Below are 17,550 nucleotides of genomic sequence, written 5' to 3' on the forward strand. Positions count from 1 at the left end.
AATGTTTGTGACATTTAGCAAGACTTAAATGAAGTGAAAGTAAAAGCAGTTTAATTGCAAGTGTGTAGAGATGTTAGGTTTAACTGTGAGCATTGAATAAGGTTGAAGTGTCACATTAAGAGTAAATGCAGAGTGAATTCTAAGAGAATCCATCTAAATGAAACCTCAGAAAGGAGATGAAATAGGTAGAAACGAAGTGAAGGTCGTGAAAGAAAATATCGCTAGTTTATACACGTGACATGACCCGTTTTTTTGATAATTTAATGCATAAAAACAGAGCACAGTTTGTGATCATTTCAATGTTTTTACCTCCAAAATAATCTTTTATTCAAAGCAACTGTAGATAATTTACATAATCCAAACATGTACTTCAAAGTATTAACACATAACACATAATGTTGTACACATTAAGCTACACAGCAGTATTTGTTTTTCTTCACAGGGGACCAAATATCACCAAACATTTTATAATCTGAATACATTTTACAACAGTCATTTATATGAAATAAACCAAAATAAAAAGTTCTCTACTCGCCTTTTTTTAATTTACCAATGAAGCTGTATCTTTCCTTACATCATATTACCTCATACAGTACATTTTCACTTCTGTTCTGGGGTTTTATCTTAATTTGAACTTAAAAAAGAACTTCGTAGGGGGTCAAACGTGTATTTATATAGCCCAACATCACACATTTTACATTTGTCTCTGGACTTTTTTTTTTTTTTTACAGAAAACGAATATGTTCAGGTTACTTCTGGCTATGTCGACCCCTGCTTCCCTCAGGGTGGCACAAGTGTATCTGTCCACAGGGGGGCAGTGTTCATCTGGAGTAACAAGGACAAAGTGGACTGGAGCAACCGGACACACTGAGCTGCAGTCCAGCAGCAGATTGTGACCCACCTGCTGTGGTGGCCTCCTCCAAACAACATTAACCTTTGAAAGTTATTTACAGACAGCGTGATGGACACCAGTGCCCCTTATAGCACCATACTGTAATTTATGTGCAGACCTCATTTGCACAATCACTGTTCACCTTTTTGCTTTATGTCAAAATCCGCTGAAAGTATCCACAGCTGTTAATTGATTACAGACGAGCTCTTCTCATGTTGAGCCAATAGGCACCTAACGAGCAGCTACTCTGTCCTGCATTTTTTTAAAAAGTACCTCATTACTTAGGTAAAGTATGTTTTGTGTGTGTGTGTGTGTGTGTGTGTGTGTGTGTGTGTGTGTGTGTGTGTGTGTGTGTGTGTGTGTGTGTGTGTGTGTGTGTGTGTGCGTGTGTGTAACTGTTGTTTTTCCCATCTGCTGAGGCGGAGTGCGAGTCATTTATCTCAGTTATCCAGACAGTGTCAGAGCTCCATCTGTGAAAACAGTAAACACACTGACTCACACTCTGTAAGTGACTGCCATTGATACCAGACAAGAGAGCACTGCAGATGCACACACGGATATAGAATGTCTGTGCGGGCACACGCACACACACACACACACACACACACACACACACACACACACACACACACACACACACACACACACACACACACACACACACACACACACACACACACACACACACACACACACACACCACACACACACACACACACACACACACACACACATCTTGAGCTAGGAACATCTTTCCAACCTTTTTCCTGGAAAGACAGGACCATGACATCTCTGAAGGAGCAAGAGAAGGTGACCGGATGATGCCCAGTGGACAAAGAAGTGGACACTTTGTCCAAAACACACTTAGTAACCCTTAACCACTCAGTTTCTGCGAGGGCATGTTAAGAAAGGTGCTTCTAGGAGGCGACGAGAAGCCTTGCAGGACTTTTGGTACCACCTGCATCACCACTTGTTGTGGGCCACGCAGTTTGGAGCTGGAGGTGGACTGCAGTCGCTCTGTTAGTCTCCTGCCGTACTCCAGAGCCAAGTTCATCAGCTTTTGGTGATGAAAACAAGGAGGGATGTTATCTGGGGACATGATCAGCCTTCTGGCTTCAAACACAATGTTTAGTTATAGTTCAAAGTCCCAGAGCTGCACGCTCAGTGAACTTTTGCTTTCCTCTTGCAGCAGGTCTGTCATGTCACCGACAGTCACTTCAGATGGGATCATGTCTTTCTGCTGAAGCCGCAAAAGTTCAATAAACAGTGCGATCTTGGTCTCGTAAGACTCAATCTGCCAGCAGATCTGCAGAGCCCACTCATATAGAGATGTGTCGAACAACACCGTGATGGTTCTGTAGATGCCGGTACTTCCTTTAATGAAATTCATAGACATTTTGCTGCTGGATACCTCAATAATTTTGTTGACTTTTGAACCCTCCTGGGTAGAAACATGGTTCACAGAGCGTAGAGTAGTTAGAGCCAAAGAAGATGTTCTGTGCATCAACAGACTTCAAACACATGAAGATCACTAGACTTTGTGCAGAATCCATTCAGTTTCCTCTGTGCACGACTGCTCCTAATGATTCACACAGACTCTGAACGATGTATGCAGAGTTGCCTTGCCTTTCTTCAATGGACTCCATTGATAATGTCTTTCTGGACATCAGAAAAATCTCCCTCACTGTTAAACCATCCTGGATAGAAGCAGGAATCACAGAGCGTGGATTTGCTATTGCCATAGGAGAGTTGCCTCTGAGTGCAGTGAGCTATGAACTGAAAAGTAAAAACACACATACAAGACAGACAGACAGACAGACAGACAGACAGACAGACAGACAGACAGACAGACAGACAGACAGACAGACAGACAGACAGACAGACAGACAGACAGACAGACAGACAGACAGACAGACAGACAGACAGACAGACAGACAGACAGACAGACACACACACACACACACACACACACACACACACACACACACACACACACACACACACACACACACACACACACACACACACACACACACACACACACACACACACACACACACACACACACACACACACACACACACACACACACACACACACAGAGCTACAGTTACTGTTTGTTTTTATCTCATTACAGTGACAGGAGCATGGCAACCCAGTGAGAAGCTGGATAAAAGTGGTGTTTTCTTGTTTCTTTTTATTCCTCGACTTGTGGTCCAGGTTTGCTCCTCTCTTTCAAATGATCCTGGCTTTGTCAGCATACAGTTAGTGTACATGAAGATATTAGAGCCCTTTGTTGTAAGGGGATCAATTACAGTGAGAAACACATCAATAATCTGGCACTCGCATGAAACAATTTAAACTTAAATTGTAAAGCACATTTTAAAACAACATTGATTGACCAAAGTCCTGAACAGCCTCAAAATAAAAATCACGCAAAGCAAGTAAAACAACTGCTGCACAACAGAAGATGAAGTCAAGGTGTGAAACTCAACTCAATAAATAAAAATTGGCCACAAGAGCTGTGTCTTCAGCTGAAAGTTAAAGGTTTCTGTAGTGTACTGTAAGTAAGTTTTAGATTTACTTGATTGTACTTTATTATTTTAATTCTTTCTCATTTGAGAATATTCTTTGATGTCTCCTTGACTGCATAGTAACTATTTACATTTCAAAGATGTGATCATCTTATAAAACATGATACATTGTTTTTGATTAAACAGTGTGTAAAAGCATTAAAAATGGATCCCCGCAACCAACTGCAACATTCCTGGTTACATGTAAATGCATCAATAATAATAAATCAGTAATGTAATAAAAAAAAAACGGTGTTCTTTTTCTGCTAACACTTACAGTCATTTTGAACGATGGTACTCCATTAATTCTATAGTGTAGCATTTCTTCTTTACAGTTTTTGTAACTCCACCTCTGCTGCTGTTAAAGCCCAGGTTAAATATGGCACATGGTTTTGGTTGGGCAAAAGATTATAAACAAGAACCATTCCTCTCTCTTCTTGTATTTGCCTACTAATTGTATTTCCTGTCCCTATCATCTGTCTCTCTTCGCACACTCAGATATTCTGTTTGAAGGCAAGACTTCCTCCAGGAGCTGGAAACTGACCCACATGTTCTGTGCATCAACGGACTTCAAACACATGAAGATCACTCGACTTTGTGCAGAATCCATTCAGTTTCCTCTGTGCACGACTGCTCCTAATGATTCACACAGACTCTGAACGATGTATGCAGAGCTGATGCTTTTTTTTTTTTATATCCGAGGATGAACAGGTGTGCAGACTTTAATCAGTCTTCCTTTGTTGTGATTTCCGCACAGTGTTGAGAGAGCTGTTTGGAGCCCAACCTGCATGACTTCCCCACAAGATATCTGCCAAGTAGCCTCAGGTGATGGAGCTCTTTGTGGCATGAAGTTTACCCTGTAGTTGATTCTGATATCAGTCGCTGTGACTCAGTTCTGACTTGCCAGCAAAAATGTTGGGACAGTTTTGATACGCATGAAATCCTGTGCACACATCTTCAATAGACATGAAAATACGTCCCATGATGGAAAATATTCAACTTTTTTGATGTTGGCATGAGCCAGGATTTAATCTGTCCTCAGTGTGAGATTAATTGTTATCTCACTTGCCTTTCATTGGTTTGTATTTTAAAGGTTTTGGATCGTGGATGAATACAAGATTGTATTTTTGTTTGTAATAAACAGGGTTGCCAGGCCAATGTGTCTGTGTTTATTTCATGTTTTCCTTTGCAGCATGTTTTGAGGTGTCATAGCAAACAGTAGATGGATTTATAGACACACAAACACACATATTTCCCTGATATTGTGTACAGACACCCAGCACCCAGAACATTTTTCTCATCCCCTGACATTCTAACTTGCACCAACGTGAGGTTGACATTTGTGGTTTTCAGTGAAATGTCTTAACAATTATTTGAAGGATGGCAGTAAAATGTAAGACACACATAAATTCCAAAAATACCTGGCAGGTGAGAGGTAGAATCATCTTTATCACAGATCTATAATTTTTTCATTGAGATAACCCACAGTTCTTTGCTCTTCTTTCAATAAAGAATCCAGTTGTTACACATCTGTGATACAGTAGCCTAGAACTACACAAACCACTTCTGTGTTTTGAACAAAAAGTTGCCTTTCACCTTAACCACAACCTAGCTCCTCACAGGGCACTTGTTGGTTTAGGACACTTGTGGTCGCACACAAACATATTACTTGAAGCCTTACAAGAGGAATTTGTATTCTTGTCATATCGACAAGACTCCAGCTGCTGTGAAAGTTAAATCCACTGTTTTATGCAAATGTTAGCAAGCTGAAAAGCTAAACCAAGAAAGTGAACATGCTTAGCATTTTACCTGCTTAACATCAACATAGTTAGCGTAGCGATGTCATTGTGAAGTTGATGGCGTGATAATGTTAGCATTTAGCTTGAAGTACCGCTGAACATTAGCACAACCTCAGGAGGCCACTAAGCATTACTGTAGACTCTTCCTCTTGTTTCCTTCTCTCATATTTTGCCTTTCTGTCTTTCTTTCCACTTTCTCCATCCACTCTTCTGCCTGCTCATAAATCCTCCCTCCCTCTGTCAGTCCTCCTCCAATTGCAAACACTTTGTGACATTGCTCATCTCCTCTCTTGCTCCTTTTTCCCCTCACTTATCACTGCACAAACACTCTCCCTCTATACCTGTCTCCTCCGTCTTTCTTCCTCTCTCTCCATTGATTTTAACATCTTGCTGCAACATTCATGTTTCCGGCTTCAACTGCCTCTCTCCCACACCCTCCACTGTTATCCATCTTCCTCTATTGGTCCATTCATCACGTAGCCAAGACGATATTGGTTCATTTATCAAGCAGCGAGCAGCCCCTCAGCTGCAGACAGCAACCAGCACACCGACCCAGGAATGTAAAGGCTCAGGGTTCGGCCCCTAATGTTGCACGGCACATGGAACTGTGCAGTAAGTATCTTGGGAAATTTCCCCAAAGGCCATACTCCTTTGATGGAATTTATTATAAAGTACTCAGTATTTTTTCTAAATCATAGACCGATAAAGAAAACAAATGTGAAACTCCAAAAGTTGTGAGACTGCAGAGAATGTTTTCAATGTGTGACACGTGGCTGATGAGTTTGTCCGAGAGGAATAGGCCTACTTTTCTTCTCTCTCTGAATCCAACAAGACTGTAGGTGTAACACTGGGTGGTGTGAGTTTATCTGTATTCATGGCCGCCAAAAAATACTTGTTATTGGCTGCCAGGCATCTGGTAAAATCATATCACAGAACACCTCAAATCCAACCTGTGAGGTGGAATTTTCAACACAGAGTAAAATATAAATGAGATACCGGTTATTTAAGAGTTGCTAAGTATTACCGCATGACAAAGACATCTATTTGTATATGAATCGTTTTCCAAGTTGCATTTTTATCTTGTGACCAAGGGAAACACAGCAGCTAGAAATGACAAATGTGGTTGCTTGATTTGTGCAACACAAACAATTGGAATGGATTTGAAAATATGAATTAACGGAGGGTATCATATAATATAAAAACTAAGAAAACTTGCTTTGCTTGTTTTAAATATTTTTTTACCCATCATTGATTTGCAGCAATGAAAGTTACTGGTTCTGATAACCATCAAATAACCAGTACACACACGTACACAAACACATGCACACGCACGCACACATGCACACACACACACACACAATATTCTCACATGGACAGAAAGGCAGACCTCTGAATGAGGCGCAGCTGCATTCCTCTGGTTACATATAAATGTTTGCACATGCTAGGACCAAACACAAAATCACACACACTGGTGCAGGTTTGGGGTCTTTTTTGAGGGCACACACACACACACACACACACACACACACACACACACACACACACACACACACACACACACACACACACACACACACACACACACACACACACACACACACACACACACACACACACATACACATACACACACATACACACACATACACACACACACACACACACACACACACACACACACACGAGCAGAATGTAAACTAACCTAATATCTCCAGGTGATATTAATTAAGGCATAAACATTTGTTGCATCTATTAACACCGCTGCTCTCAGAGGACACAGCTGTCTTTGACCCTCTGACAAACAGGCTCATTTGCCGGCCGCTGTCTCCTCCTCATTCTCACCAACTAAACCATCTGATCCCAGCACCAACGAAAGACTGACAGAGAACTATACACACACGTACATTCTGAAAATTCGGGGTTCATGTCATCACCACCCGCTTTAAAGTTTCCTATCACATGACCTCATCATGAAGAGTTTTATTATTAACCTTGAGTTAAAGTTGTCCCCGAAGGTTGCCAAAAGTCTTTAACACCCGGGTTTATTAAAGCTTTTCATAACCAATTACATTTTTTAAATGTGTGGATGACTCAAATCGCACACATTTTGAAAAAAACCCACCTTTTCCCCCAACGACAAGTGATGTTTCTGTGATCACCAAATGGGGCCACAGCTGTCAACTCCATGAATGAAATATTAATATTTACAAAGTTTCAACTCTTTGGACGTCAGGGTTCAGTTCACCAAAATTCTAAGAAAAATAATTTCTGACTCCCGCTAGTGATGAGTGGGGATGGAGAACCACACACATCTGGAGTTTTGGATGGTCTGAGACGATGGGGTCATTTGGAATATAGATGTCCATTGTTTGTTTCTTTCATAATTCTTGACTCATCCTGTATGGTGGCCATCAGGGACAAACAACCCAAAACTCTTACATTAGGAGAAATGTGCTGCACTGTTCTACTAATGTAAGTGGTTTGGGCTGTTGTAGCTCATTTGCCCCTGTCTGAAATCGTAATTCTGCGGAGGAATGTTATGTGATGTGAATGTCAATGCTTTTTTCCCAAGGCCTATAATTAACTCTTAATCTTGTTTTTCCTGTATCAACATTTTGCTGTTGCTGGAATTTTTGTTCAGTTCAATAAAATATTTAACAAATGATACACTCAATTATGAATTAATTTTAAAGATTCATCATCTTTTTAACACCGACCGTCATATATTGGAAAATCCCCATCGCTCCCTGTGAACAGTTTTCTGTGCTGAGGAAACATTCAGTCCGAAAATAGTCGATTGCGTGTTTTGTGGCACTCACAGCAATAAAAACCTTAATGATCAGCAACATCTCTTTCCAGAAACAAGTTCCCTTGTGAGATAATCCACATTGTTGGAGGACACAGAGAGCTCAAACTAAAACATCTTAATCCTGGACACGTCAAACATAAACTATGGCCATTGCTTTATTAATACATTAAAGATTCTGAACATGGTGACATGTCGGGGTCAGTACTTTCTTTTGACATTTTTGACATCTTTTGACAGAGTTTACACTGTGGCTCTACATTGACTGAATGCGATGGCATGTCTGCTCGTGTGCAGCAGCCCATACATCAGCATTGTGACCACACAGCCTCCAGTGGTGCGACAGGGCACAGCTGAGAGTTAGCTGCCAACAGTAACAACGGCCTCCTTCAGTGCCATGTACTCTCCAGCAGCGCCGCACCTGTTGCCACACGCGTGTGTGTGTGTGTGTGTGTGTGTGTGTGTGTGTGTGTGTGTGTGTGTGTGTGTGTGTGTGTGTGTGTGTGTGTGTGTGTGTGTGTGTAGCATGTAACTGAAAAGACATGTGGTGCTCATTCACATTCCTTCCTCCCCGCTCATGAATCACTCTGCCCCCACCTCTGCAGCCACCGGCCTGGGGTCCTCGGAGAGAGATGAGGAGGGATGGGAGGGCGAATGAGGAGAAGTTTAGGAGGCTGAACTATGTCGGGTGTAAATGCTTTATGGAGGAATATGTGCTATCTGCTTTTCTGGGCGTATGCTCCATAACAGCTTAATACAGGCTTAACATGCAATTTATCCTGATTTTATAAGAGGACATGTTTATCTATGAGTATAAACAAAGAAAGTTGTGATTTGAGGATGCTGCTCTATTTAGATGTATTACTTAAAAGTACTATATGCTACTTTGAAATTACTCTGTTAAAAGTTAAGTTGTGCAAATGTTATTTGAATAAAAGTGTGTAATTGTAATCAGCTAATGTACTAAAAGTATTACTAATTAAGGCAACATTTTTTTTTAAATGGTCACTGTGACTATTATTTTATATGATATCATTAGAATAGTATTGCTGTGGTTATGTTGGATTTTACTGCTGTTTTTTGCTGAGGTGGAGCTTTTTTCAGCTATTTTGCGTAGGTATAGAAATAATAAATGTATCATATCACTGAGATGTAGTGAACACTTGAAAGTAGCATGAAAAAAATACTCAGGTAGGACAACCTCAAATGTGTACAATCAAATTAATTTAATGTTCTTACTTTCCACCACAGCGCTGGGCAACAGCTGGCTGTGATGCTGAGAGTGTAATTAAAGCAAATAACAGGTTATGATAATGACAGATATATTTCTCAAACCCTTAACATCCAATCCCCTTTAATTTCTCTTTTAGTAGCTGCAAAGTTCATCTTATTCGATATGTCTGACACCTGATTTACTGCTTCATGAAAGTGTATTTGAGGATTACTTCTTCCATCTTTTTATGAGGTATGTAATTAAACTACATATATAACACTGACAGCCTTATCATGTGAACTATCTGCAGATTCTCTCGATAGAACTCCTCCAAGACTGTGCTGCTCACCCTGTAAAACCCTGACACTGGCTGTCTCCCGTCCTCTCACACTCTCCCGCCGGGGGCCCGACGTGCCCCGGGACTTAATGTCAAATTCCACATGGCTGAGCTACCTGGCTGCACTATTATTGGACCACATGCCTGACAGGACTGCAGCCGAGGAGACAAAAAGCAACTGTGAGGCTGATATGCCGGAGACAGGCAGGACGACAGGAAGCTTCTCTACGAGGACGAGACAGAGAGTATCAAGGCACAAACTGATACAAAAAACTTCAGCTCCAAAACTAAGAAAATGTGAAGTTTGTCAGAACACTTAGATCAGTTCTTTCTGCAGTGGTGCAAAAGGATTTGGACCTTTTAATTAATACAACAAAATGTACTTATTAAAAGCAGTGATACCAGAGATGAGAAGTAATATTGATTGCTATTAGTAGTTATATTGAAATATACCAAAAGTACCAAAAGTAAAAGTACTCTTTCTTCAGAATAGACTCATTATATTGATACAAAGCAATGTTTTAACTGGTAAAGTTGTATCTAATTTAAAATATGTTATACTGCATAATAGCTTGATTTATAAAAGACCTTTACAGTTTGGGATCACTGTCAGTAGTGATGTCACTATGTCGCAGAAGTAAACAAAGGACAATAATGACGGTGTTACAGGCAGGGAGGGAACTTCAGGATTTTATCATTTTACATACAAAAAACTATATAAAACACTAGAGGAAAGGGAAACTCTTACCCTTTAAAATGTCTAATACTGAACAGCAGCCTACTTATATTAGGCCTATTTATTGATGTCTTCAGTTATAATTTTGACTTGTCTGACAAACTTGTACAGCATGTAGTTTGTTTTCGTTGCGACTCAAGGACAAATTCTCTGAACGTAGTGTATGTTTTCTCTTTGCTAGCTCATTTAGTTTTTGTTTTAACGCTCTTCCCCACAGAAGGTTGCACAACAGTTCAATAGAATCTTTTACATGAGTCTTACAGAAGGTATTGTTTGAACTCTTGTTGCAGGTGAGATATTTCTAAACAGACCATTATTAACAATTAAGCTCACCAAAATCATTTTACAAGGAAATATTTTTATAAAAGGCCAATTTGTGCACTTAAAAATTGTGTTTTCTCTGGACACATTTTTTTTTTCTTCCCATGCTTCACAGGTCCAGAAAAACAAAAAATGGTGATGCTGTTTAGGAGGACTGGAAGATAATCTGCTGCCAGAGGAGCATGAGATCACCCCTGAATCAGCAGAGCTATGATCCATAATAACCGCACATTACAGCCAGGCGCTGTTGTGTTTGGAGGAATATGTGACGAGACAATGCTCCCCTTTCCACAGGGCAGCCTCTTCTCACAGAGAGGCTCGTATATTTGTAACCTCCTCTCCGCGTTCAGGCGCCCTCGGGCTTCCTCCTCCTCCTCTTCGTCCTCCTCCCAGGTCAAGAATCCAGTATATGCAAGATGAGGATAAACGTTTTTGTGCAGGGAGAGTCCAATGGTTTGCCAGAGAGGTCGGCTGAGGAGGAGAATAGGGACGGATATACGTCCAAACATAACACATGTTCTGCTGTTGACGTTTGATTTCAGCTGAGTTGGGGTGTGAAATAGAAAGATCTCCATGTTATTCACAGCCAGCACTCATCTCCTCCTCCTCCTCTTCTTTACTTTAATTTAACTTTCTTTCCCTTTGCTCCCCTTTCTTTTATGTTCCCCCCGGGCGCTGCACAATAGCTGCCCACTGCTCCTAGTACTACGATGGGTTAAATGCAGAGGACAAATTTCACTGTGTGTGCTCTGCTGTGTGCATGTATGTGACTAATAAAGAGGGTTTCATCCTCCGATTCTATCTTTTCCCTCCTCTCCGATCCTTTCATTTTCCATAGTTTTTGTCATCTTTCGTCCCAACCCTCCCCCTCTTCTTCCTCTTCACTACAGTACACTAGTCTATTATTTTCTCTTCTTTCCTTTCTTTTCCCTCCTCCTCTCCTCTTATCTCCTCTACTCTTCCTTCGCCTTCTCTTTCATTTGCTTTCCTGTTTTCCTCCTTATCTTCAACTTATCCTTTGTGTCTTTTCTTCTCTTTCCTTCCTCCTCACCTCCTCCTCTCCTCTTCTTTCTTAGCCTCCCCTTCTCTGCATGCCTCATCTTTGTCCTGTTCTTTTTATCCTCTCCTTACCTTCCTATAGTATTTACTTCCACCTCTCACTCTTTCATTTGCTTTTATTTGTTAATCTTCTCTTTCTGTCCTTCCCATATCTTCATTGTTTCCTTCTCCTCTTCCCTATTCTCCTTTTCTGTCTTTTTCTTCCACTTCTCTTTTTTCCCTCGTATCCTTTCCTATTCTTTCTCACCTTCTTCTTCTGTTTTCTGATCCAACACAACTGGCTGCATTACAAGTCTCATGTAGCTTCTCCTATTTGTGGTACAGAATCTTTAGTTATAACTACATCTGCATATTTTTACATTTCTTTGGTTGTAACTCAGCAAAAAACATGTTGTTATTTTTTTGTTTAAGAGCAAACAAACAGGAACTTTGAGACCAGTTATTGAATTTAGGGGTTCAGCTATTTTGGATTGAGTCTGGGGAAATGATTTGTGTTGAGATAGACAGAAGCGCACCCACCGCCTGCAGCTAGCAAATGGAAATCATTATGCATGATTGGAGGGTTTGGCTGCCGGGAGAAAAAGCCTGAAGTCTCTGTGACTGACACTGAAGATTGTAAAAGCCTTTCCATATCAACGTAGATCTCTGTTAAGTTTCAGTATTGTGTTTGGCAGGGTTTTATCTGTATTTATCCTAAATGCAGCGATGCCGTGATTCCCATCGTGCAGACGGTAACGTCTACATGCCAGAGTCTGATAAGGTCTGAAAACAAGATGATTAGCTCAGACCTGTTGTTTCCCTCTCATGCTTTCCATGCAGCCCTGCTCCTGACCTATACTTTCTCTCCTTCTCTGACATCAACCTAATCTCGGTTTTCCCTCGCTCCTCATCTCCCCCTGCACTCTCTTTGCTTTGATGTTACTTGTCAGCATCACTCCTCCCTGTCCAACCCCGAACCCCCTCCTCCCAGACACCAGATTACAGGGCGCTGGAGGGAAGCAGCCACACAAAACAATCATTTTTCCATTGTTGTCAATACATGAAAAGTCAGATTCATGTGTTTAAAGGGTTGGTTCACCCAAATTACAAGAACCCAAGACAACCCTTGCAGATGGCTGTGGTTTGCATCTTGGAGATTTCTGCCGCCACCCGAACACATCTCTTTCCAACTTCCTGTTTACTCGCCGTCTTCGACGAAGAAACAGCTCCTTCATATGGGGTGATAAATAATGTGGATGATTGGAGCCGGTGGTCTACAGCTGTGAACAGAGAGTCAAGGTCGAAAGGTCACAGGGTGAGATTCAGTAGCGAGTGGGACAGGAAATGAAGCAGAGGAAAGTTGACTCACTGGAGTGTGTCTGTTTTTTTGTGTTTTCTTATTGATGCTGAGTTGCATTGATCAATTGAGACAATGGTCATTTGTCATTCAAGGAATTAAAAGGTTGTGAAGGTGGATACAACACTTGCACAAAATAATTTATACCCAAGGGACATAAATGATGGGAGTTTGGGGATTTGTGTGTTAAAAAACTATTGTTAAGCATTTGTTCTGTAAACCAAAGATTGTGTTTGTGGTCAAATATAATGTATTCTGAGGATTTATGTTTTTTGTACCAACTTTAAAACTACAGACTTTCACAATTTATTTTTCCTATCATTTACCTAGAAAGTAAGTAATACAAGTTTAGTGATGTGAGATTTCTAAAAGAGCTGTAAAAGGCGCTGAATAAACTGTTCCCAACATGCAGGTGCATCAGTCAATTGAAAAAAAACTAAAATCAAACAGGACATTTTTGGGAAAAACGCAGAAAATGATAAGTTAACACCAGGTAAAAGGGATGAAACCCAAACATTTTGACATATATTCATGGGGAACATGCAGCTAAATGCACTCAACTTTACACAGGAAATGTTTTCAGTGATGGTAATAATCCTAAAGTGTTTCAGTCATTTAGCTTCCCCCTGTAGGATGTTTTGTTTAATGAAATTCCACAGAAATCCCTTGTTCTACAAATCCCCTTGTAATAATGCTTAGACTCGTAAAAGAACAAGTGAGATTTCTTAAGCCGCTAGACTGCTACCATGGAGCTTTATCCCCCTAGATCTTCTTATCTTGAACCAGCCCCCACCACACCACGTCTACATGGTCCACTCTACCCCGACACCCTAATCTTGACCCCGGCCTGATCCAACCCCCCTCCCTGAGGCTGTGTCAGAATAACGAATGCACCGCCATCCTGAAACCCAGCATGCTGCTGGGCCGTGATGGATGTGCACATCACAGCCGCAGTTTACAAAAGCCTCCGTGAATGAAGTGCCGCTGCCCCAGATCCTGTCAGCTGAGTCCCCGCGCTACAGCTCTTAATGCTGCACACAGAGGGGCTCCATGCTAGCAACAACTCTTAAAACCTGATAGTAGAGATGGTGGAAAGCCTCATCCATAAATGTCAAACCCCTTCTCTCCCCCATAGCCCCCACCACTAACACCAACAGCAACCATGGAGAGTTTTAGTTCACCCGAGCTCTTTATGGGGGTCTTACAGGGGAAAGCTCCGGTGTGAAATTGAAGATGAATTGTCGTCACTGAAAAATGTGAAGCAACGAGGTGGAGAGAATGATTGCTTATTTTGTTTGCGTAATAAAAATCTTTTTTTTTCTCCACACTCTCTTTCTGTAATGCCGTTTCTTCATTCCTCCAGCAACAGGCCGTTAAACTGTAAATCAAACAGGAATCCTAAAGCAGTCAGACGTATCCCTCAAACAACAAAGCCCCATCAATAACCCCTCACCTCTGCACGAACTGGCAGAATATTACATTGACTATCTATTTCATCCCATTCCTAACTCTCCGCTACCCAGAGTATTGCACCCAGACTGTAACCTGAGCTCTGCCATGATATTGCAACTCCCTGGACAGGAGTTATGTTTGTGTAGCTGTGCATGTGTGTGTGTGTGTGTGTGTGTGTGTGTGTGTGTGAATACAGTGTAGGAAGTGGTGGATTGAGGAACAGCGTCAGACCCTAAGCTCAAAGATCAGCCACCTGTGAGTTATCAAGGGCAGCCTGATAAACCTGCCCTGTTTGCCTTCACACACACACACACACACACACACACACACACACACACACACACACACACACACACACACACACACACACACACACACACACACACACACACACACACACACACACACACACACACACACACACACAGAAAAAAAAAACACACAGGCGTACATGCCGTTTGATCTCATGTCACTGCTGTACTCCTCAACACACCCCTGCAGAAAATATCACTCCAAGTCAAACAAACTACAGATGATGAAACGTGATTAGCTTTGCAGTCGGTCTGCTTCGGTGATCCATTTCTATTGCAGGGTGTTATTATCAAACCCAATCAAAATATTTCTCATGTGTGAATTTGAAGTTCAGAAACATCCACATCCTCCAGGCAGCAGAGAAAATAAACCCACTTCAATTGTGATGAAGGGGAATTTTCCCCACCGCATAATTCAAACTTATAGAAAAAGCTTGGGAGCAGGTGAAGATGCAAATCCAGAAAATATGAGCCCCGGCTGTAAGACTATAATTTCCTCATCAAGAAGAAAGTCATACTGTCACAAGAGCTGCTTCAGTCCAAACCACATCTCAACAGGTAATTAGACATCAGCCGTTCCCTCACTAACCAAACCTACAGCAGTTTCTTTTCAGAGCCCAAACATGCAGGAGCCAACATGTAAACCGCGCGCTGCACCCACAAACCACCTCCATGCTTAATTTGGAATTTTTCACTTGCTCCCTCCAACCTTCTTTTGCAATTTACTCATGCAGACATTTCCAAAGGGGGAACTCCATTACCGAAACATAGGTAAACCTATCCAACAAGGGACCCCATTCTATTGAAGGATCACTAAATTTCGGGTGTAATTTAATTCCTGCATGCCTCCTGTCCCGTATCACGGCTGCATGTCTCCGAGGTACAACACCACAGTAAATAATGGCCGGGGGCTCCACCTCTACTTGCCAGGCTGTTATTTCTCTACAGTAGAGAAATCATAAAGGGACTGCAGTCATAAATATTCATTCGTCCAAAAGGTCTATAAAGACTCCAGAGATGAGAATTATGGCCGTGCAGAGGCGTCTGTAGGAATTTAATACCATAAAGCCTTGACATAGAATGCCTATTCTTATAGTGAGGTATAGCACCGCGCAGTGGGGTGGTTGCAACAATAAAGTAGAAAGAAGTTCATGGGTTGGAGAAAACTGCTTTAGCGGGCAAAGCAGAGGACACACTTAACTTGCAGGCAATCGTAAAAAGAGATTAAGTGGAGCGGGGCTTTGGGAGATAATTGAAAGAGCAGTAACTCTTGACACTCACGACAAATGTTCATCAGTTAGTTGCTTTAGAATCCATGTTAGGTAAACTTCAAATCTAGTTGGATTCATTTTTATAGCTTGAATTCACAAATTTGTATTTAATGTTATACAATTTGAACACTATTGAGTAAGACCAACTGCACAAAAACCTTTCAACAGGGAAAAAATGACACAGGAAGAAGAAATTTAAATAAACTAAACCTGAATCTAACAGTTAGTAGTTTTCAAAATGGCCAAGAATAAGAGACTAAAGCCAATCAGTCACTACGTTAGGCTGTACTTAGGCACTAAATGTTGCTTTGAACTAAATATTTACAATGTACACTATCGTAGTTTAGCCTGATAGCATGCCAACATAATACAGTACAGCTAATGCTAATGGTATGTCATTAATCTACAACCAAAGTAAAGTATTAGGGTTCATTCTCGGGGTTAGGGTTAGGTTTTGGATTACTAAAGACATTCATGCAAAATCTGTAGAATTATTTTAGTTGCCAAGTTTGTGAAGCAGAAAGTTTTGCATCAATGGAGCAATGGTGTTCAAATATTCTTCCTTTATCCATTAATATTGTGAACATAGATAATGAATATTTGTCTCGATGTCCTTCTTGAATTTAATGTACAGAGGATAAATATTTGAATTGAATCTTTTTGAGAAACCTCTTATTTGTTTTAGTAGACATGACATTGCTCACTTGTGTGTTGGGACGATCCAAACAAGTCCTGCATTTTGGTTTTAGTTCCACATCACATCTTCAGGGACCTCCCTGGTAATCTGACTCCACTTCCCCTCTTCAAGAGCGAAAGCAGGAATGAAATCTATCGTTTCCAGATCAGTGGAGGAGGGAGAGAGGAGGAATAGCGTGACCTTCTTTGGTCCCCTGTGAAGGTCTTCCTCATTCTCGACCCACCCTCCCCTCTGCCTGCCTCCTCCTGCTCTCATGTGCATGTTCTGCCCTGCCAAGCACCTGTCCGCAGGAATGAAATTAGACACAGAGAAAGACATTCAGGGCTTTCGCCTGCACACAATGTCTCCTCTGGTCTCACCTGCCTGTCCTCTTCCTTGCCTCCACTTATCTCTCCATCCTTATCAGGTCTCGCCACATCTGTCAGCATCCATATCTCAAACTAAATTACAGACCTGGAGTGGCACAAAAAGGAGGCAATGATGATTACAATCAGACAAGAGGATCTACAATTCAGAGGTGCTTAAAATCAAACATGCGCCGTCTATCCACTTTGTGCAATTGAAAGGAATAACTACCATTTCTACTGAAAACCACTCAGTTGTTCATGCTTAACAAAATGTGTCCTTCAGCTTCTAATCACCTGCTGTGCTTGAAGAAAATCCTGAGGATAGAGAGGCTTTGTTTTGCAGACTCGCTCAAACATTAAACTGAAGAATTACTGCTGGTTGAAGCCGAAAGAGAACAAA

The sequence above is a fragment of the Eleginops maclovinus genome, chromosome 20 (genome assembly GCF_036324505.1).
Source record: "Eleginops maclovinus isolate JMC-PN-2008 ecotype Puerto Natales chromosome 20, JC_Emac_rtc_rv5, whole genome shotgun sequence".
Taxonomy (NCBI): Eukaryota; Metazoa; Chordata; class Actinopteri; order Perciformes; family Eleginopidae; genus Eleginops; species Eleginops maclovinus.